Source organism: Rhinatrema bivittatum, chromosome 5 (genome assembly GCF_901001135.1).
Source record: "Rhinatrema bivittatum chromosome 5, aRhiBiv1.1, whole genome shotgun sequence".
NCBI classification, from domain to species: domain Eukaryota; kingdom Metazoa; phylum Chordata; class Amphibia; order Gymnophiona; family Rhinatrematidae; genus Rhinatrema; species Rhinatrema bivittatum.
In genome coordinates this window covers 290,192,672-290,213,919 of record NC_042619.1, presented here as the reverse complement: position 1 = coordinate 290,213,919, position 21,248 = coordinate 290,192,672, and the positions used below count along the sequence as shown (strand labels likewise).

The following is a 21,248-nucleotide window of genomic DNA, read 5'->3' as shown; positions in this document are numbered from 1 at the left end:
TCCGTATTTATGCCCACACAAAGCATGTTTTCTGTGCATAAATATGCGCACAAAGAATGCTTTCAGCATGGAAAGGAGTTTTGTGCACACAAATCATCTCTTATGTGCATGGTTCTGGTTACCAGCAGTCTGTCACTAACTGTCTTCTTAGTCGAACAAAGGCCCGATGTAATACAGTGGGCTCAGTAGAGTGCACAGTTTTACCCTCAGTTGTATGTTCTTTGTAAAGGCCATGCCTATTTGATATTTATTGTTCTAAGTTATCTGTAAACCGATACGATGTGCAAACGGTTGTCGGTATATAAAATCTTTAAAATAAATAAATAAATAAATGTGCACAAAACAAGGACAAACCATATTTTGGCCTCATACAAGTCTTTTATGTGCCAGCAAACATGATTTGTTTGTGCACACAAATCATGTCCGAGAGACTCCCCAAGTTAGAATGCGCGCTCAGTTAGAATTTGCTTAGTACATCAGCCCCAGAAGAACGAGTGCAGGGATAATACGTGTCTAAGCCTGAAGAGAGTTGTAATATGATTTCCCAGCTTGGAGAACTTCTTGTCAGGGATTTTTCTGCCTGCTCTAGTTTAGGTGCAGCTGTAGGCTGCATCCCAGGGAGATGAGCTCACTAATTGGGCAGTCTTTGAGCTCCTCAGCAGGCAGGTGAAATTTCATTTTGCTGCTTGGACAAATCCACCTTAGAGTGACTTCATGGCTAGCCCCTTGCTGTCAATACCTTTGCTCATATGATCAAGCAGCCACCAGAAAAGGACAGTAGTTTAATCCCTATGGGAGCGTAACCATATTACACAACCAGCTGGGAGCCAAAAATACGGATTGCTGCGGCTTTTCAACCACTTTCAGAAAGAGCCAAATGACCGGAAAATAGTTCAGCACGGCACAAAAAAAGCAAACAAACAAAGTGCAGATATTGTTGATGCCTAGCAACAGGTACTGTAGTAACTACATTTTCAGAATCAGTGAAGCGAGGGGAAAGCATAATAGATTTTCTTTTATACCAAATCTTACGTCTTGGGATTATTTCTTATAAGCTTGATCTGATTCCCCCCCTTTCGTTTCTTTTAAATATCTTCTGGTGCACAGGATGAAAGTTCCAGGCCACCATCCCGCATCCGTTATGGCGCAAGGTCTACTTTAGTACTGGGAAAGGATCCGCATGGAAGTTAGTTGCCTTCAGAACCCACAGGGCCGCTAGCACCGGCCTGCACGACACGTTCGGGTTCTGTCACGTGTTGGCTTTATTCTCCCACAGCCAGAACAAAATGGTCCATTTGGCTTTTTCTGACAAAGAACGTCCAATGGGCACGGAGACCCATACATGTGAACTGGCCTCCAATACCTTTCCAAGCTAATGAAGACGGAAGGAAAGAAGCTTCCTTCTTTGAAAACGGAACATGGCCCATTTCTCAAACTGGATCGTTATGTAAAAAATGAAGTTGATGTTGGGGAAAAAAAAAAAAAGCATTGCAAAGCCAAGCCTTCTACTTTCTTTTGTCAATGGCTTGTACAGTAGTATTAGCAGAAGTACTTTACCATCTGACACTCAAGAGAATAGTCTGGTGTTATTCTCACAAGCTCTCTTGACACTAGAGGATTAGACATGAAGGTCTGAGGCAAATATCAGAGCCCAGTCTGAGCAGAGAGTAGACAGCTAAAATGTCTTGAGTTAAAATATAACACATCAGCAAATGGTTTTACATGAAGCACATTTGCATCTGGCTTATGCCCAGGACAGCAGAAAATCAATCACTATATCTTCTGCTCTTGGCATCAAAAGGAATGGTGAAAGTTGTCCAAGAGGTCTTTCAGTTATATAATTCAGCTGTGATATATTGGGCAATGTTTACATAATGAGGGCTTGCGGAGAGAGCATTTGCTAGCAGCTAATGGCCACTTGGAAGAGCTGAGGGTTGAGAAGAAGTTCTATGCTCTTAACAGTCATTACTGGGCAGAAAAATACCTAGGCAGGAGGCTATTGTCATGATAATTTTGTGTTATATTTATGTACATGGGTGATCCTTTCAGCCCTAAGAAAAGTGTCCTTGCCCTTTGCAAGCACGCAGAATGTGGCTTCAGCTGGTCTGAGTGCCCTCAATGGCCTCTGCAGCTTGTGAAGTCAGAGTGGTGTCAGCGTGGTAACCAGGAGCACCACTCCCCATTGGGAAAGGAGAAGTAGTGGTATTTTAAAAAAAAACAAAAAAACCTGCTCCCACGTGACTAGAAGAGTTGTCCTGGCTGGACTGCTGCGAGTTGAGCAGGAGTGAGGATTTCAAGCCCTGGAGTCCTGGGAGTTTTAGACCTCTCTCCCACAGAGGGTCTCCATAGGGCCTGTCTGCCACTGAACTGGTCCCAGAGGGACTTCAGAGTGTGAATGGAAGAGAAGAATTCCAGGCTGAAAATGCATGGAAGATCTGGAGGAGAGAGAAGCCGTTCCTGCAGTGTTTGGTGGACCTGTGCACCGGGAAGTGCAAAGGGAAAAAAAAGACTCCTAATTTGAGAAAGAAAGGGGCAAGGATTACAGCTACCAAACAGGTACTGAGAGGGACAAGGAAGGTGAAAGGATACCTTCCCTGAAGAGCTGACCTGTTTGAAAGAGAGTGGAAAGAGACTGATTTAGTTGTTGTGCTGTGTAATTTTGTTACAGTCTTGGCACACTGTCCTATGTGTGCTGTTTTTTGGACGTGTGTTTTACCACCACTTTCTTTGAACAACCACTTGGAGTATGAAGAGTGTTTTGATATTGAATTAGTGAGCAGAAGAGCCCCAAGAGTAGAACAACCTCTAAGGGCCTTGAAAGCTTGATTCCCCCCCCCTTCCCCCCCGTGCGGGAACCCCAGGACAGTAATGGGGTCTTTTGTGGTCTGTGGCCCTCTCCATGAGCTCTCTTGCCTATGCGTCGGGGCTACATTTAAAATAAAAGTTATGCCCTTGGCTAAGACCATAGCACTTGAGCGATCACTATTCCATTTGGACTAATGCTGTACTCCGTCCCGGAGAGGGAGGAAAGATGGCTGGCACAACTACGGCGGCCTCTGCCAGACAACAAGAAGCACAGAGGGTGAAAATGTGAGTTTAAATCTTATCCTTAACAGGAAAGGGCATATTCCTAAGAGTACAGATATTTAATAAGCCATCTGACTCATCCCTAACCTACATAATTAAGGGGGTCATTTATCAAAAGATGTTAGGGCCCTAACACCCACGATAACGCCATAACGCATGCGATAAACACCTGCATTGCAAAATGTATATGCAAATTTTATTCAAGTGGGAGGAGTTTGGGCAGAGTAAATGGAAATGAGGGCTGGTTAACATTGCATGCAGTAACACACACTATCACAAATCCCATTTCAGGGGGGGAGAGGGAGAGAGACTGTGGAGGCCCATTGTTTTTTTTTTTAACTATTTATACCACTGTAAGAGAGGGCACTAGTAAGTCGGGGTGAGGTTTGTGGGGTGGGGTGCTGTTTGTACATATGACTGTGCATGTAAATTTGCCCCCCAGAACCCACCCCACTAGTGCCCCCTCTTACAGTGGTATAAATAACTTTTTTGGTACACCTCTACAGAGTCTCTCTCTCCCTCTCCCCTTCTCCAGCCCCAAACGCAATAAAAGCCTATTCAGGGACTTCTCATCTGTGAAAATATCACAGGGTGTGATAAATTTAACACACGTTGCAGTAAAGTGGCTATGCAAAGCAGCACCAGGAAAATTACCCTAGCCACACCCCTATTTTATCACAGGCACTATTTCTGCTATCTTTATAGCAGTTTGATGAATCTAGGCCCAAGTTTGAAAGATGACATATAATAATGTAAGACATGCTGAGAAAAATGACCTGTTGTTTCTTTTTCCTGGAGAGATGAGAGTTGGCCAGCATACAAAGAATCCCCATAAAACATTTCAGTATTTGATGAATTATTTTTCCATCAAGTGGGCACCCTACAGTAATATTAAAGAAAAGACAGCAACAGTCAAATGAATCCCTGGTATGTTTTGCTTACAAAATACGGCATCAGCAACTGATAAAGAATAGTTTTTCCAGATGAGAGCTCTCTAGGCAGTCAAGGGAAATACTTTCTATTCTTAGCCACTGAATAGCATGGGCAATCTCAGCACCCACATCTGACAAAAGTTTAGGAACTATGAAGGCAATGTCTGTTCTGGAAGGTTTAATGGTATTCATTTTTCTCTCTGTGAGCTTGTTAACTGTTCTATAAGAGTGCACTATCCATCAGTTTTCTAAATGAGCCATGTCAAAATTCAAGCATAAAGTCCTCACGTTACAGATGTAATAAAGACACAGGCAGTTACATATTGGGAGCAGCAGGAATTTTCTAGCAATATTTTAAAAGGAAATGTAGGAGTAATTAGAGCCTCCAACTATATTTATTATAATATTTAAGATTTGAATTATTACTCAAACTATAATCATTTAGAAATCAGAACAACGATTCGTATTTTGTTTTTCTAAAGATAGAGATTTTAATGAAGGATTTTTAAATCAATTAAATATAATTGATCAATATAGCAATTTTTTGAATAGAGATAGAGAGAGAGACACACAGAGAGACAGATACAAAGAAATCGAATCAGGTAATATGTAATTGTATAAGGTGCTCAACAGACAGACCAAAATACACTCCGAAGGAATGGGAAAAGAGCACTTTTGTAAATAAATGTGGTAAACATTTAAAAATGAATCTTTATTAATATAATTCAAAATGAATAAAATAAAAGAACACCTTGATACTGCTAGACAGAACATATCAAACAATCACACACGTGTCTCTATGTTTATGCATAGGTTTGACCATCAGATATGAGAATTTCCCTGTCTATATACTAATCCTGTACAGGTACTAAAATGCTAATATAATATATATAGTAATTACTCACATTCCAAGATTATGTAACATTACAATGTTACGACAGTATGGTTAACTGAAACATATATAGACATTGCAAATGTTTATATATCACAAGGCAATAATACGTTACAAGTACTAACTCAAAGCACTTGTTCAAGGTTATAGAGAACAAAAAGTCTGATACAGTAGTAGATATGAGCAATTTAAATTTATTCAAAAACCAACTAGAAAATTACACATAAGAATGGTGTTCCTCCTGGGTATGATGTCAAATGCCCCCACAAGGCCCTTGTTTTGCTGAATGCGGTTTCCTCAGGTGGAAACCCTGACGTATCAGACACCCAAAAATCTCATATGGGTTCACTCATGCCAAAGCTGGGGAGCCAAAGGTACAGCTGGATTTAAAACACCAATAATAGACTTATTACATCGGTTAAAGTTAGCATAGTATCCTTTAGAAATAGAAGCAGCACAGGAAGAGCTTAATACATTCTCACTGTCCATAGGACCATTACTGCACAAAGGGAAATTGCAGGAAGGCTATCATCTTCTGAAATTTTAATGTTGCTCATACATATGAGAATTTCTTTGTTTAGACACATCAGTGGTGCCTTCCTCCCATATCTTGCATGCTAATGAGAACCGAAAACGGAAGTGTCTAAATTTTTTTTTGTTTGCGATTCTTGACGCGCGGCCGCCAGATAGAGGTGCGATACAATGCTCATTAATTCAGGTGTTCCCTATCATTATGAATTTTTCCTCTATGTACTTATCCAAACCTTTTTTTAAACCCTGTTTCACCAACTGCTGTAACCACATCCTCTGGCAATGAATTCGGAGCTCAACTATGTGCTGAGTGAAAAAGATTTTTCTTAGATTTGTTTTAAATGTACTACTAGCTAACTTCATGGAGTGCTCCCTAGTCCTATTATCTGAGAGAGTAAATAATCAATTTACATTAACGTTTTCAAGACCTTTCATGATTTTGTAGACCTCTATCATATTCCCCCCCCCCCCCCCCTCAGTCATCTCTTCTCCAAATCGAACGATTTTATAACATACGGCCGGCGTGCGCATGTTATAAAATCCGGGGTGGTGCGCGCAAGGGGGTGGAATAATGCAATTTTCGCATGGCGACACATTGCAGCCTTCCCCAGTTCCTCCCAGTCCGCTCCAATTAAGGAGCAGATTGGGAGAGAGCTTCCTTACGCTAACCTCCCCACCCCCTATCCTAGCTACCCCTTTTTTTTTTTATTTTACCTTTTCCTCCTCAACAGGAGTAGTAGAAAGTTGCGCGCACTGGTAGAGTGCCGGCGCGCACTTCCCCAGCACAGCGGCAAATGGCCACTGTACTGGCGACTCAAGCCCCGCCCACCCCCGCCCCCAGACCACCCCTTTTCTTCGGCCTGGCACTTCTACGCGTATTACGCGCGCTGCCGGGCCCCTTCTAAAATGCACGCACAAGGCCCGGCCACACACGTAACCCCCGTATTTTATGTGTGTAGGCGATTAGAAATCTGCCCAAAAGGTTTTAGGAAATGTTTTGATTACAGTGAACATGGTTAAAATCAAGGAGACAAAGATCTAGAAAAGCCGATGCTTAAGATTTAAACGTCTCCTCAAAAGCGTGGGTTTTTAGGACAGACATGAATAAGGCCAAAGAGGAAGCAAGACTCACCAGATCAGGAAGGCTATCCCAGTCAGCAAGGTTGGAAAGCATGGAGTCACTTCCACCTCGCTGACAGTGGTAAAAGCATTAAGCAATAAGCAAGAGAAATATGTTTACAATTATACAAAGTCTTCTTGCTTGCAACACAGGTAAAAAAAACCGAGCCCAAGCGCTATCTTCTTAATCTTCAAACTCTGTAGGTTTCTTGCAAATGCATAACAAATTTGAAATTCAGTTTTTCTGAAAATGTATTGCATCCAACCAGCAACTACATTATCAGTGAAACTACTCTAGAGGGAGTTATACTGCTACCGTACTTGGATTAGTATTATTGTGGGACTAGAATACTGGAAGGGATTGCAGGGAATTTAGATCAAGGTAATGCATCCATAAAATATCTAAAGCTTCTTCTTGTTCAGGTTGACTTTCCCAGGGGCCAAGAAAAATATCCATGCTATAAAAACTACAAAAAAATTCATAATATTAATATAAAATGCAGACAAAATAAGTAAAACAAAACAAAAGTGTATATCTTAGATATTTAAGTAAAATAACCCTATTTTAAAGATCCATTGGCTTGACAATATGTATATTATATGTTATACAAAATAACTTCCATGAATAAACTATTTGAAAACAGTTTGTGGTTTTGGTTAGCTACCGTGTTTCCCCGAAAATAAGACAGTGTCTTATATTAATTGTTGCTACCAAAGATGCACTAGGCCTTATTTTCAGGGGATGTCTTATTTTTCCATGAAGAAGAATTCACATATATTGTTGAACAAAAAAATGAACATTTATCATATTCTGAATAGTTGTCTGGTTATGCTGGTTTGTGATGACAACTAACTGTGAATCCTGCAGGGTAAAAAAATCACAGCTGCATGCTCTGGTGTTCTGTGCGACGGGCATGCTCCCAAATAAAAACTTTGCTAGGTCTTACTTTCGGGGGAGGTCTTATATTTAGCAATTCAGCAAAACCTCTACTAGGTCTTATTTTCGGGGAATGTCTTATTTTCGGGGAAACAGGGTACTAGTGTTATCGGTGCCATACACATGCATCTTTCTGGACAGACTAACCAAGCAGTGACAGTAAACTGTCAGGATTAGGCAATGGGAAGAGTTACCAGCATAGAAACATAGAAATGACGGCAGAAGAAGACCAAAATGGCCCATCCAGTCTGCCCAGCAAGTTTTGCACTTTTTTTTTCTCATTTTTATCTGTTACTCTTGGCTCTTAGTAACCTTTTGATTCTATTTCCCTTCCACCCCCACCATTAATGCAAAGAGCAGTGCTGGAACTGCCTCTAAGTGAAATATCTAGCTTAATTAGTTAGAGGTAGTAACCGCCGCAACAAGCAAGCTATACCCATGCTTATTTGTTTACCCAGACTAAATAATTCAGACCTTGTTGGTTGTTGTCTGTATATAGATCTACTTTTCTTCATTCCCCCTGCCGTTGAAGCCGAGAGTTATGCTGGATATGCATTGAGAGTGAAGTATCTGACTTTCTTCCCTGCCGTAGAAGCAGAGAGTTATGCAGGATATACAATGAAAGTGAACTATGAGACTTTCTCCCCTGCCGTTGAAGCAGAGAGCTATGCTGGATATGCGTGATGTATCAGCATGCTTGGTTGTATTCCTCATGATACTTCTCAGGTCATTATTTAACCTTTTCAGGTATTGGGGTGAGCAGGGATGGAGGGATGGAGAAATCTCATCTCAGCCTCATCTGACCTGAAATCTTCCATTACAAAAAAGCATGTTGCTTTGAGAAAATATGGAAACTTTTAGTGACGTATCTGGAATGAAGTCAAAATAGGACTTGGGTTAGAGATGGAAAAGTAGGGGGGGGGGGTGGAGGAGAAGGGGGAAGGAAGAGAAATGGGGGAAGAGGTTTATTCTTAATGTGTCCCAGTGATTTATAAACTGCTAGGTGGATTCTGATGACTTTATTATTGATGTTTCTTGTAGCTTAGTCAGCGTTTCTTCATGTCACTCTACACTGCAAGCTGAATAGAGCGCAAACTCATTTTCTAGTTGATGGATCATGATTTCCAATGTGGTTAGGGACACGCAATCCCCACTGCTGGCTGTGGTAAGTATTGGCAGGGTTTATATGCCATTTCTTCTCTGGAGATTAGGTGATGCCATTGCTACCAAATGTTCACCCCTCTGGTGATGTTTTCACTGAGAAAAATGTTTACTCAGAAATAGAACATTTTAAAGAGGATTTACAACTAAAGATAAGGTTATCTTTAGTCATTTTTGGTCCCATGAGTTTTTCTGGACTGAAGACTCCCCAGGAATGATATAGTGCAGGTACCTTTCTAAGTGGAGGGGCTTCTCTTCACCCGCTGTGTGCTCTGGACCAAGTATCTTTGGTGAAGCACATTCTGTTTGGTCTACATAGATAACACAGGACCATACAGTATAGCATTTCCTATACTATATATATCTACCAAAAACAGGTATTCACGGACTTATGGCACAAGAGATCAAATCGACCTTCATGTACCAAGTGTGCTAGAAGTCAAGAAATGCAACATCCAGCAAAAAAAAAGGAACAAAAACCAACTGATCTCCAGAGAAGTCTGAAAATGTATGGCACCCGGGCTCCCCAAGGCTTGTCTAATTCTTCTACATTTGGGACCAGGTTTGAGAAAAAGTTTATTTCCATTCTGTGCCTGGCCTTGTAATCACTATTCTATTTGCTGTCTGCTATTTAGGGTTTCCTTCATGGATTTAACATATCTATTGAGAGATAACTACCAGATGCTGTATATTTATGAGGAGTAAATAGTGCATTTATAATTAGATACATTTTAAATAGATAATTGTTACCCAGTAAATGGAAATGCTTTCAAAACAATACTGTAAACTGCTGCATTTTTAACATTATTATGTATTCAATGCTAAAGAGCAATGAATCAATCATTTTATTTCCTCATAGCACAGCATGCATAGTGGGGAGTCACTGGTGAATTAATTAATAAATCCTTTCCATGTGTAATTATGCATTGACCTAAGAGGAGGAGTAATTTCCCTCAGTGCCAGAGTTGAACACCATTTTAGTACTAAAGCAGCTTCTGGCAGAAAACATGCACAACTTATACTGCAGTGGTTCTCAGTCCTGTCCCTGAGGCATACCTAACCAGTTGGGTTTGCAGGATATCCATACTGAATATGCATGAGACCAATTTGCGTGTACAGGGTCTCCAGTGTACACGACCTTCTCTCTCATGCACATTCGTTATGGATATCCTGAAAACAGACCAGTTAGGCATGCCTCCAGGACAGGGTTCGGAACCACTGCAGTACAGGATGTGAGCATCCAGCCATTAAACAAGGTGCTTTCTGCTCCCCGTAGGGGAGTGGCCTTTTAGGGGCTAACTTTATGACTGGTCGAATAAGTGCAAAGTCTGTGGGGACCTTTTACCCACAGACTTTAAACCAATTTCCAAAGTGAAAGTATGTGCGTACTTTCCCAGAGAAACCACCCACCCGCATTTACATCTGTTAACTTGCTGGGTGATGCATCAAGCTGTGGTAGTGCTCTAATGCATGTTAAATAGCGTAGAGCATTATCGCGGCAATATCATGCAATATGCGCAATATTGTGCGTGGCCATGCCCAGGTTGCCTCCCCTATTACAGTGACTTGCTTTGCATGCATGAATAATGCAAATGCATGTAAGGAAGGACATAAATAGGCAGTTTGATGCTAATATTTTATCGAGGCTGACCGAGAAAATTGTCAGCCATGATAAAATAACACCACCACCTGGGAAAGGTTAAATATAATGGACGAGCCCTGGGACCCTAACGTGGGTCCTAAGGTTCCTGCATTACATTTGAAGGGCCAGAAAAAAACTGGTCTGACTGAATAAAAAGTTGAGCAGCGGCCAGACCCCCAGCTTAGCCCAGGACCACCACACGAGGCTGCCTTCATTCATCAAAATGGCAGATACAAATAATATCCAATAATTAAAATATCCAATAATTAAAACTCATAAGGATAAAAAATTCCTGGGAACTTTTGATTTCCTGCCATGGATTAGTGGGGGGAGGGTGTGCATACAAACTTTCTCCGCTCTCTAATATACATACATTCTCTCACACACATGTTCATTCTCACATGCACGCCCACCCATTCTCATACACACTCTCACCGTCACTCACACACATGCACAGTCTCTCTCACACATGTTCACAGGCACACACACGCCGTGCATGTGGGAAGAACAAGGGGGCAGAATGCCATGATAATCCCACTGCTGTGCCACTATCCTCAAACCTGTGGTGCTCTAGGCAGTTGCCTAGCCTGCCTGGTTCTTCCACTGGCCCTGATGGCACACCTTTGCTCCTGCCAGTGCACACCAGCATCCCTCAGCACACTGATGGTGAAAGCTTGGTGTCACAGGATTTCAGAGTGTTTTACACCACTGAGCACATTCACCTCCAGGCATTCAAAGTCAGTGGCTTTCACCAGCAGCCTCCAGACTTAGTTTGAGGTGTTCCTGGTGCTTTTGAGAAGCTTTCCTCACTAACATTTAAAACTGTTACCCAAACAGTAATATATATGTATATTATCGTATTCCTGGGCCCTGCCACTGAATACGACATTCAGATCACTACAGAATGCCAAATCTGGCAGAGTGCTTGGCTTGCAGCCAATTAATCTCCCCTATTTAACTAGATCAGTATAAATGATATTGATAGATTTTTTTATTTTTTTTTTATGTCTGTTGAAAAAGCAGGAGTCAAGGGAGCAGTGAATAAAAGAATTGTTCTTTTTATTCCCTCCCGTTTTGGAGCCAGTGGCAATGGAACCGTGCAAATAAAAAAATAAATAAATACAAAGTAGTATTATAAACCCTTACTGGCAGTACAGTAAACATGTCTGTCTGCATGCTTCTGAGCATGAACCATGAACAAATGCAAATTCTGCTGCTTATGCAAACAGAAAGAGAGATTTCCGATGTCTCTGCTGTGGGAAGGGGTAATATCGGATAAGCTCTTGAGAGGCACATGTGAGCTTGAGTCTTATGCTATACATCCCTTACTTCAGTTTTAATGCCCAGGATGTGGCATGAACAAATGGTGGGTTGAGAGCTGCGCTGTCTGTGTGAAATGCTTTGAGCTGCTCTGTCTGTGTGAAATGCTACGATATATGCCAAGGGGGGAGGTGGGGGGGGGGTGTCTCAAAATCTGGGTCTTGAGGGCCACAAACCAGTCGAGCTTTCAGGATTTCCATAGGGACTATGCATGAGATAAATGTGCATATTCTGGTGCATGCAAATCTCTCTCATGTATATTCATTGTGGATATCCTGATAACCCAGTTGTGGACAGCCACCAGGATGGGTTTAAAAAAAAAAAAAACACACCCCATCCTGGTGGCTCTCTGTATCCTTTCTGCCTCATGCATGACCAAGCAGGAAATTCTAATTTCAAAACATTTGCTTGCAGCGAATGCTACACTTGTATTAAGATCAAAATTAGCTAGAGATTCCTCTGCTAAGGCAGGGCTACAAAGCCCTGCCATCCATTTCAAAATGTCTCAGATCTCCAAGTGATCCCATCCAGCTGGGGAAGAAAATTTCCAGAAAAATTCACAAACATGGAAAATCATGTATAGGATGGATACATTATTGGTTCTACTACTGGCCAGCTTGAACATAAAGTCACGTTCTTTGCAAAAATCAACAATACTGAAAGGAGACACAACTTTGTATTAATCTTTGCATGCATAGAAGCTAATGGCTCAAAAGCCATTAATTGCACTGTCAAATCCAGGGGGAGGGCAGTGTGGCACCTTAATTGTATAATTGCTCTTCTGTCACATTCAGGTTTTTGCCCTTTGCTCCGACCCTTCTCTTTGGCTCAGGCATAGTCACCGAGAGACTCCTGAAGTCAGCCTTCCCATAAGGAAGATCAATAATGAGAAAAGCAAGAGACAGAAATTTCACAAACCTCCCCCAACAAATGTATGAGGCAATCGCTAAATTAGAAACCACAAAGAGAAGGGGGGGAGAATGACAAACAGCAGCAGAGAAACTTCAGCTCCACAACAAGAATGAATACAAGCTCAGATCAGTCATTGAAATAAACATATGACAGAAGAAGAAAAAAATAGCCTAAGCTCCATTTTCAAGCCTTAATGCATATGATTAAAGCAGTATTGAGAATCTGCTTAATTCTCTCACAGGGGTTGTCAACCGAGTGCTTGGGACACACCTAGCCTGTCAGACTTTCAGGATAGGCACAATGAATATGTATGAAATAGATTTACATGCAGATCTCTCTCATACATATTCATTGTGGATATTCTGAAAACCTGACTGGCTAGATGCATCCTGAGGACTGGATTGAGAACCACTGCTCTGCAATACAGACATCTTATTTCCTTGGCATGGGTGACATTTCAAACAAACACTAAACAAGAACCCTTAAAATATAAAGTTATGAAGACAGGGGCCCTAGAAATTCATTTCACAAACTCTACAAAACAAATTAAAAAGGCATTATGCAGGATGAAGTGATGGGCCTGAGGTGGCCCTAGGTAGACACATTTTAAGTTATTCCATGCTGACACAAAAGTATCTGACAGAGGAGCTAAGCTGAAGAGAGTCCTTGGTCAGAAATTGGTTAAACTCAACTGGGATGAAGAAATTTGTATCAACCTCAAAGAACAGAGAGAAGCGACTTAGTGGTGAGAGCACTAGATTAATTTGGGAGAAGTTCTGGGACTCGAGTTTAGGCTCCTCTCTTCAGCTGTCCTTGTGGAATTAGATCTACTATTAGGGGCTCTGCCAGGTACGTGCGATCTGGCTAGGCCACTTCCGGGAGACAGGATGCTGGGCCTGATGGACCTTGGCCTGACCCAGCATGCAATTCTTATTTTCTTTAAATACTATAAAGGACAAGTATGGGGACATCCAGTATTCTTTCACCAGCATGAGGAAGGGAACAAGAAGGAAAGAGTCAGTCTATATCTGCTCTTTCTGGGTACTTATAACTGTGTCACAAATCAGAAAAGGCACATTTAAAATAAAATGCCAGGCACACCATTGAGGAAACAAGTGGCCCTTTTCAGGTTTGGTTACAGTACCATGAATGAAGGGGAAATCAGTTTAATTAGAAAGAGGATCCATTCTGGATTCTAGAGGGCACGGTGGGTGGGATGAAGTCAACACATTCAACATCATTTAAAAGCATTTTACTCAAGTCAGAAACAGTCTTGAGGAGCCAGTGACAAGAAAGGGTCTCTCTCTTAGCACACACAAAATCTCAGGGAAGAGGCATGAACTAACAAGAATGTCAGGGGCAGATATTCAAAAGCCATTTAGACGGATAACTCAAATACTATCCGTCTAAATGGCAACTATGGCATATTCATCTACTTATCCATCTAAATTATAACTGGATAAGTAGTTATCCGGCTATAATTTAGCCGGACAAAAAGGGGGCGTTCCAGGGAGGGGCTGAGATATCTGGCTAGGTTAGACAGATAACGTTAGACTGCTTCTGAGCAAAGTCTAAGGTTAGCCAGTTTTGTATAGCCGGATAATCTGCCACTTATCTTCAAAAGTTATCCAGTTAAGTGGCAACGATAACAGGGAAATAAAAGCCATGATCTGAAAAGTCTCAGCCAGCTCTGCTCCTTGCGAGGCTAAGCCTGCCGCCTGCTCCCAAAAATGCCCTATATTGGCTGGTATGCCAAAAATAGAGGCCGGGGTTGGAAACTGTCTCGCTTCCTCCCGCCCTCCGCTCCATCCTTTGTTCCTTGCTCCCATTTATTTCCCCCCCCCCCCCACCTCCCCGGGGCCCCCTCCTTCCCCCCCACTGCAGACCTACCCCTCCCACCCTTGCTTTATCCCGTCTTTCTGTTTTTATTCCACCCAGATCGCGATAGCCTCCTGCTGCAACCTGGGCCCGATGCTTCTGGCACAGCTAAGCAGTTACGCTAGAAGCACAATCACTACAGTGTAAATCCGTCCAATTCATTTAGCATTATAATCCTCCTCACTTCCTTAGAGATCCCCTGTATTTATTCCATGCTTTCTTGAATTCAGATACTGTTTTTGTCTCCACCACCTCCACAGGGAGGCTGTTCCATGCATCCACCACCCTCTCTGTAAAGAAATGTTTCCTAAGATTACTCCTGAGTCTACCCCCTTTCACCCTCATCTTTGCCCCTCGTTCTAGAGCCTCCTTTCCACTGAAAAAGGTTCACCTCCTGTGCATGGAAACCTTTGAGGTATCTGAATGTCTGTCACATTTCCCCTATCTCTCCTTTCCTCTAGGGTGTACATGTTTAGATCTTTAAGTCTATCCCCATATCCTTTAGAATGAAGACCACTGACCATTTTAGTAGCCACCCTCTGACTGTCTCCATCCTGTCTATATCCTTTTGAAGGTGGGGTCTCCAGAACTGTACACAGTATTCCAAATGAGGTCTCACCAGGGACCTATACAGGGGCAATATCACTTCCCTTTTTCTGCTGACCATTCCTCTCCCTATGCAGCCAAGCATCTTTCTGGATTTTACCATCACTTTACCCACCTGTTTGGCCACCTTAAGATCATCAGATTCAGTCACCCCCAGATCCCACTTTTCCTTTCTGCCTAGAAGAATGTCACCTCCAATACTGTAGCTTTCCCTTGCATTTTTGCCTCCTTAGTGCATTATTCTGCATTGTTTAGCATTAAGTCTTAGCTGCTAGACCTTAGAACATTCCCCGAGCTTCGCTAAATAGCTCCTCATGTTTTTCACTCCTTCCTGGCTGTCCACCCTGGTATCATCAGCAAAAAGACAAATCTTTCCTGACAATACTTCCATTATGTCACTCACAAAGAGAGCTAGTCCAAGGACAGGTCCCTGAGGCACACTATTAGTAGCAACCCCCTCCTCGGAGAAAACTCCATTTATTTCTACCCTTTAGTGCCTCTCACTCAGCCCGTTTCTAATGCAGTCAGTCACTCTAGAATCCATACCATGGGTGCACAATTTATTTATAAGTCTTCTATGTGGAATTATGCCAATGGTTTTGTTGAAATCCAATTACACTACATCTAGCGCTCTCCCTTGATCCAAATCTCTGGTCACCCAATCAAAGAAACTGATCAGATTCATCTGACCAGATTTACCTCTGGTAAAACCAGGCTGCCTCTTGATCTTGCAATCCATTGGATTCTAATGCTTTTTGGTTGTTTTCAGACAGGTAATGGGTTTCGATTGGACCAAGCTTTACAGAGCTAATTATGAAGCACTTTTTCTGGCACTTGCAAAATGCTGGAAACTAGCACTAGCTTTTTAGGAGGAACATTAAAAAAAAAAAAAAAAAAAGAAGATGCAAATTCTTTCCACCAGCTTAAAAAATTATAAAAGCACACTTCAAACTACGCCATAATATATTTATACAACATTTTCAAGGGCCCATGCAAAGTAGCGGGCGGAAAATGGGCATTTTGAGGCAGAGTTACTTAGCCAGATAAATGCCGATATTCTGACTTATTTGGTTAAGTTATTTATTTAAAACATTTATATTACACTTATGATGACTCCATCATGCTAAGCAGATTCCAGACAAAACAAAAAATATCATATAAACAAAAAATAAAAAATATGAACATACAAAACAACAAATAAAACAAAATAAATGTCTTCATGTCATTACAGTACCAAAGCATCTCTGGGACCCGACCTCCGCTTTGCCCGACCACACTACTGATCATCTCCCGGACCTCATCAATGCCTTGCCTTTCCTCTCTACTTTGCCAGCCGCCTGGCTGGACACCTGCTTGTTCTACGATGCCTCTACTATATTCAGTCTGGACTTGGCCTCTCAGGCTTCGGCCTGTTTTTACCTATCAGCCTCTCATTCCATTTGGCACTCGGGCCTCTGGGACTCCACCTCATCCAGATCAGATCTGCTACTCCTGCCACTGCTGGCCCTTGGCTGACTTCATCCTTGTCCTCCAGAAGTCCTCGGACGGAGGCCCACCTAACTCCAGCCAGCCCAGGCACCCAAGGGCTCAACCTGCAGGGAATGAGGGCTGGTATTGGCGAAGCTCCAGCTGGCCTCAGTCAGCCAGCTCCGCCTACCGACGGTGAGGACCCATAGGGCTTGCCCTACGGGTAGCGCCAACTCCACCTCGGCCCAAGGGTCCACTTCCAGCGCAACAATAGGTATGTGGATATAGTCAGAGTTTATATTGATTGAGGAATCTATGGAACTTTTCTTGCTCCAACGAATTTTTCTGGAAATGACATTCAAGGCACCATAAACATGTGGACAACTGGGAACGACCATTCAGTTTGGACCGGGTTAGACTCCTGCAAGGTATTAACCTTCTGCTGGAAATTGTGGAGCTGGGTCTGCATCATTTGAATGACATTTATTAACCCTTTCAAAATGTCAGGCATCCTGGCCATTTGTTCCATCCTAGCCTAGCCTCTGGATTTGAGCTGGTACTAGCTGTCAGGATATGTCTGGACATTAATGAATGATACATTAGGAAAAGGCATACCTGAAGAGGCTGGATGTTTGGATGAAGGTCAAGCCAAGACAACAAAAAGTAGGCCTACCTTGGGAAGCACCTAGGCATGCAGCTGTTAACACTAGAGCAAGCTCAGGCTCGGGATCCAGGAGAAAGGCATGGAGAAGGAACACCAGGGCAGGACTGTATAGCTGAATGTGGAGCAGGAACACTGAAGCAGACTGCAGACCTGAATGTAGCAGATGAACAAGGCCAAACAAGCAGAGGTCCTGGAGGACATATCCCAGGTGTCTGTTGTACCAGCAAAGGCATGTCTCTGTTGATCTCCTTATATACCATAAACAGTCAGGACATGCAGTGTGCTGAATTAATTGGGCCTTCTGAGGGCACATCTAACTACCTGGCAACTGAAAGGTAAATGTCCTCTGGCCTTTACAGCTTCCCAGAGACTGCCTTCTAGCAGCGCCAGTTCCAGCCCCATTGATATTGACAAGAATATACAAAAAGCAAGCCTTTTTAATATAAGAAGTTCTAAAACAAGAGATTATGATATGAGGCATAGAGGGTGTTGTCTCTGGATTGACATAGGGAAATATTTATTTACGGAAAGAGTGGTGGATGCATAGGACATTCTCTCAGTAGAGACGATAGAAGCAAAATCAGTAAAGAAATAAGTACAGAGGGTCCTTGGATACAAGATCTGACATGGAATAGGCAATGTATTCTTGCATTCGGAAAGGAAAGAATAGAAGGGCCTTGCAATCCTATATGCTTTCATTTTCCATGCTTAAGCCACAAGAATACATCAAGCAACAGATGATACTTGCAGAGTTGGGATTGCTGAAAGGAGCTGATCAGTGTCAACTTTCTTGAAATTGGTGGTGTTTGAATTTGTGAATTTTAACAACAGTATGACAAGAAAATGTTATATATACACAATTCACTTAAAATGGAATTATTGGTAAGACTACTGAATGTAAAGAAGGGTGGAAACATCAAAATGGTACAAGGGGAGCACATCACAATACAGAGTAAAAAAATAAAAAATAAAACAACATTCTCTCTATTTTGGCTCACGGAGTTTCCCAGAAAGTTAGAATCCCTGCATGTATTTCACTACACCGCTTCCCCCCCTGGTGCAAAAAGGAAATACAACTTATTTTTAAAAGGCAATAGCAATTCATTTAACCCAAATTTTAAAAAAAATACCCAAAACAGCAATAGAAAAGCCCTGCGGGAACCAAAGTTGGGGGTGGAAGTGATATCACCAACAAGCATGGGGCTTCTAGGAGGTAATATCCCAAGGTAAGTGAAATAAATCTAGTGACGTTAGCATTAAAAAAAAAAAGTAGGATATATCCCACCAATGACACATTTAACCTAGTGGGGCGAAAAAGAGTTCCCAGATTTTAAAAATGTCTTCTGCTTGCAGGAAAAACCAGCAGAAGAAGAGCAGTCCAAACCCAGCTTACCCACAAAAATTATGGGAGTTGGCGATTCAGACTGTGAGTTTGCATGGGGAGGCCTCGGGAGGCTCTTTCGTTACAAAAGTGTATTTATAAGAGGAGCCAACAAAAAAAAAAAAAAAAAGGGAGAGATTCTGCAGTTCACCTGAACTTTTTAGTTGTCAAGTCTCAGGTTTCCTTCTTTTTGGTTTCTGAAATGCCAGTACTTCTTTTTCCTGCAGATCAAACCTGTGGATTCATTGCCGGGCTTTCCACCCAGCCTGCTATGCTGATCTTAGTAATCTCTTCTCCTTAGGCTTCAGTATTCTATGACAATCTTAGACGAGGTTTTAACATGTTATAAACATGGCAGCCCCATCATCCCTCCTGGGCATGAGGCAGGCAGGGCCAAGCATGTCCCGGCTGGAAACTGTCGAGGTGTTAAGAGCAGAAGAACCAACTCTACGCATATCCTTTATTCTTTCCACGCTTTCTCTGAGCATCTACGGATGTAACCTGTCAGAGACAGGGCGCTGGGCTCCTTGGACTGACCCCATTTGTCAATTGTGATTTCCAATGAAATCTTTAACTCTGATTAATGCTGCAGCCTGGATTCTTTCCTGGTGAATTACAAAAGCACTAAGATGAACAGAAAGCTTATTCAACTGAAATCATATCCAAAGAAACCACTGTTCAGCATGTCCAAGCAATAAGTAAAACGAGAGAGAGAAAAAATGCCTATGGTGCAAGGCACGGAGAGAAATGGAATTAACCTTAGCCACAGAGGGGTAGACTTATTAGGAATATCTGAAGCATACCACAAGCCAAGGGGAGAAAGATATATTCATGTTTTCTATCTGTAGAACATGTGCCCCTCTTTCATTATTATTGTTCAATTATTCTCCCTCCCAAAGATACTATATGCCAGGGGTCAGGAACCTATGGCTCGCAAGCCAGATGTGGCTCTTTTGATGGCTGCATCTGGCTCGCAGACAAATCTTTAATAAAAAAGTAAAAATCTAACAAAACCCCCCACCCTCCTGACGCCCTCCCCCCCCCCAAGACCTGCCAAAAGTCCCTGGTGGTCCAGCGGGGGTCCAGGAGCGATCTCCTGGACTTGGGCTGTCGGCTGCCAGTAGTCAAAATGGCGCCGACGGCCCTCTGCCCTCACTATGTCACTGGGGTTGGCCAATGGCGGCAGTAGCCCCTGTGACAAAGGGCAAAGGGCCGTCGGCTGCCAGTAATCAAAATGGCGTCGATGGCCCTTTGCCCTATGTCACAGGGGCTACCGCCGCCATTGGTTGACCCCAGTGACATAGTGAGGGCAAAGGGCCGTCGGCGCCATTTTGACTACTGGCAGCAGACAGCCCAAGTCCAGGAGATCGCTCCCGGACCCCCGCTGGACCACCAGGGACTTTTGGCAGGTCTTGGGGGGCGTCAGGAGGGTGGGGGATTGTAGTAAATTAATTTTGGAGGTCTTGGGGGGCATCAGGAGGGTGGGGGGTTTTGTTAGATTTTTACTTTTTTATTAAAGATTTGTCTGCGAGCCCTGGACCCCCGCTGGACCACCAGGGACTTTTGGCAGGTCTTGGGGGGGGTCAGGAGAGTGGGGGGTTGTAGTAAATTAATTGGGCAGGTCTTGGGGGGGTGTCAGGAGAGTAGGGGTTGTAGTAAATTAATTTGGTAGGTCTTGGGGAGGTCAGGAGGGTGGGGGGGTTGTAGTTAGTATGGCTCTCATGGAATTACATTTTAAAATATGTGGCATTCATGGATCGCTCAGCCAAAAAGGTTCCCAACCCCTGCTATATGCACTTCTTAACCTTTCTGCTTCAAAATAACACAGAGCCCAAAGGCTGATAGAAGAGATGATATACACAGGATAAAATATTTAATGTTTTACTACCTTAGAGTTAACAAAACCACCAGCATTCAAAGGAGTTAAAAATGCTGAAGACTAGAGTTGCCACCTCCCTCAGATCAACTTGAATCAACTGATCCAGTCATGGGTTTGCCCAATTGCATGCATGGAGATGTACTTCCTTCTTTAGGAAATTCAGAACTACAATTCTATGCATGCCATGAGGACAAAACCAGGACTGGATCAGCCTGTTCAGGTTGACCTGAGTGACATGGCATCTATGGGAGACTCTGGGGAAAAATGTAAAAAAAAAAAAAAATCTGGGTTAAATGTTGTTCACTTCTGTGTGAACCACTGTTATTGAAGTGTGAAGGAAGATAGGGTTATATCACAGTATCTAATGTTCTCATTTAGTCAGCCAATCATGTTTATCTGTGATCCTAAAGCATTTTCTAAATTCTAATATTTGATGGAAAGTCATTGCATCCTTCATTCTAGGCCATAGAACTGAATTCTTCTGTATAATATTTTTCTCCGTCAATCATGCAAGGTCTTTAGTGAAAAAATGTGAACATTTTTTAAAACGAAGCTCTGTCCTGTCATTCGGTAATAAATCTCCAACTGATTTGCATTGAGCAGAGATTCCTGTTCTGTAGGATTTTTTTCCTTCTTCATCTAGAATAGCACTGTAATGCCCAGGTTTTTAGATTAGACAGCAAGTTTGCCATGAAAAGTCTGAGAAATTATCCGAAGGTATCATTTGTTAGAGACTTCAGTTGGGAATTCAGAACTACATCTCCATGCATGCAATAGTGCAAAACCAGCACTAGATCAGATTATGTCCCGTGAACAAGAAGCTACATGGTCAATATACTT

At 42.5% G+C, this 21,248-nt stretch overlaps 3 long non-coding RNA genes across 3 annotated transcripts in view; 1 reads left to right on the top strand and 2 right to left on the bottom strand.

Annotated features, from left to right (window-relative positions):
- Window positions 1-21,248, bottom strand: part of LOC115092789 — a 71,406-nt gene that overhangs the window by 24,615 nt on the left and 25,543 nt on the right. The gene's annotated exons all lie outside the window — the stretch shown is intronic.
- Window positions 1-21,248, bottom strand: part of LOC115092792 — a 38,496-nt gene that overhangs the window by 8,798 nt on the left and 8,450 nt on the right. Inside the window, exon 2 of the long non-coding RNA XR_003857082.1 lies at window positions 3,864-3,967. This is a non-coding gene — a long non-coding RNA (uncharacterized LOC115092792). The remainder of the gene's footprint in view (window positions 1-3,863; window positions 3,968-21,248) is intronic.
- On the top strand, window positions 8,571-19,410 carry LOC115092791. Its single transcript, XR_003857081.1, has 3 exons — window positions 8,571-8,663; window positions 16,249-17,483; window positions 18,757-19,410. It is a non-coding gene; the product is annotated as an uncharacterized LOC115092791 (long non-coding RNA).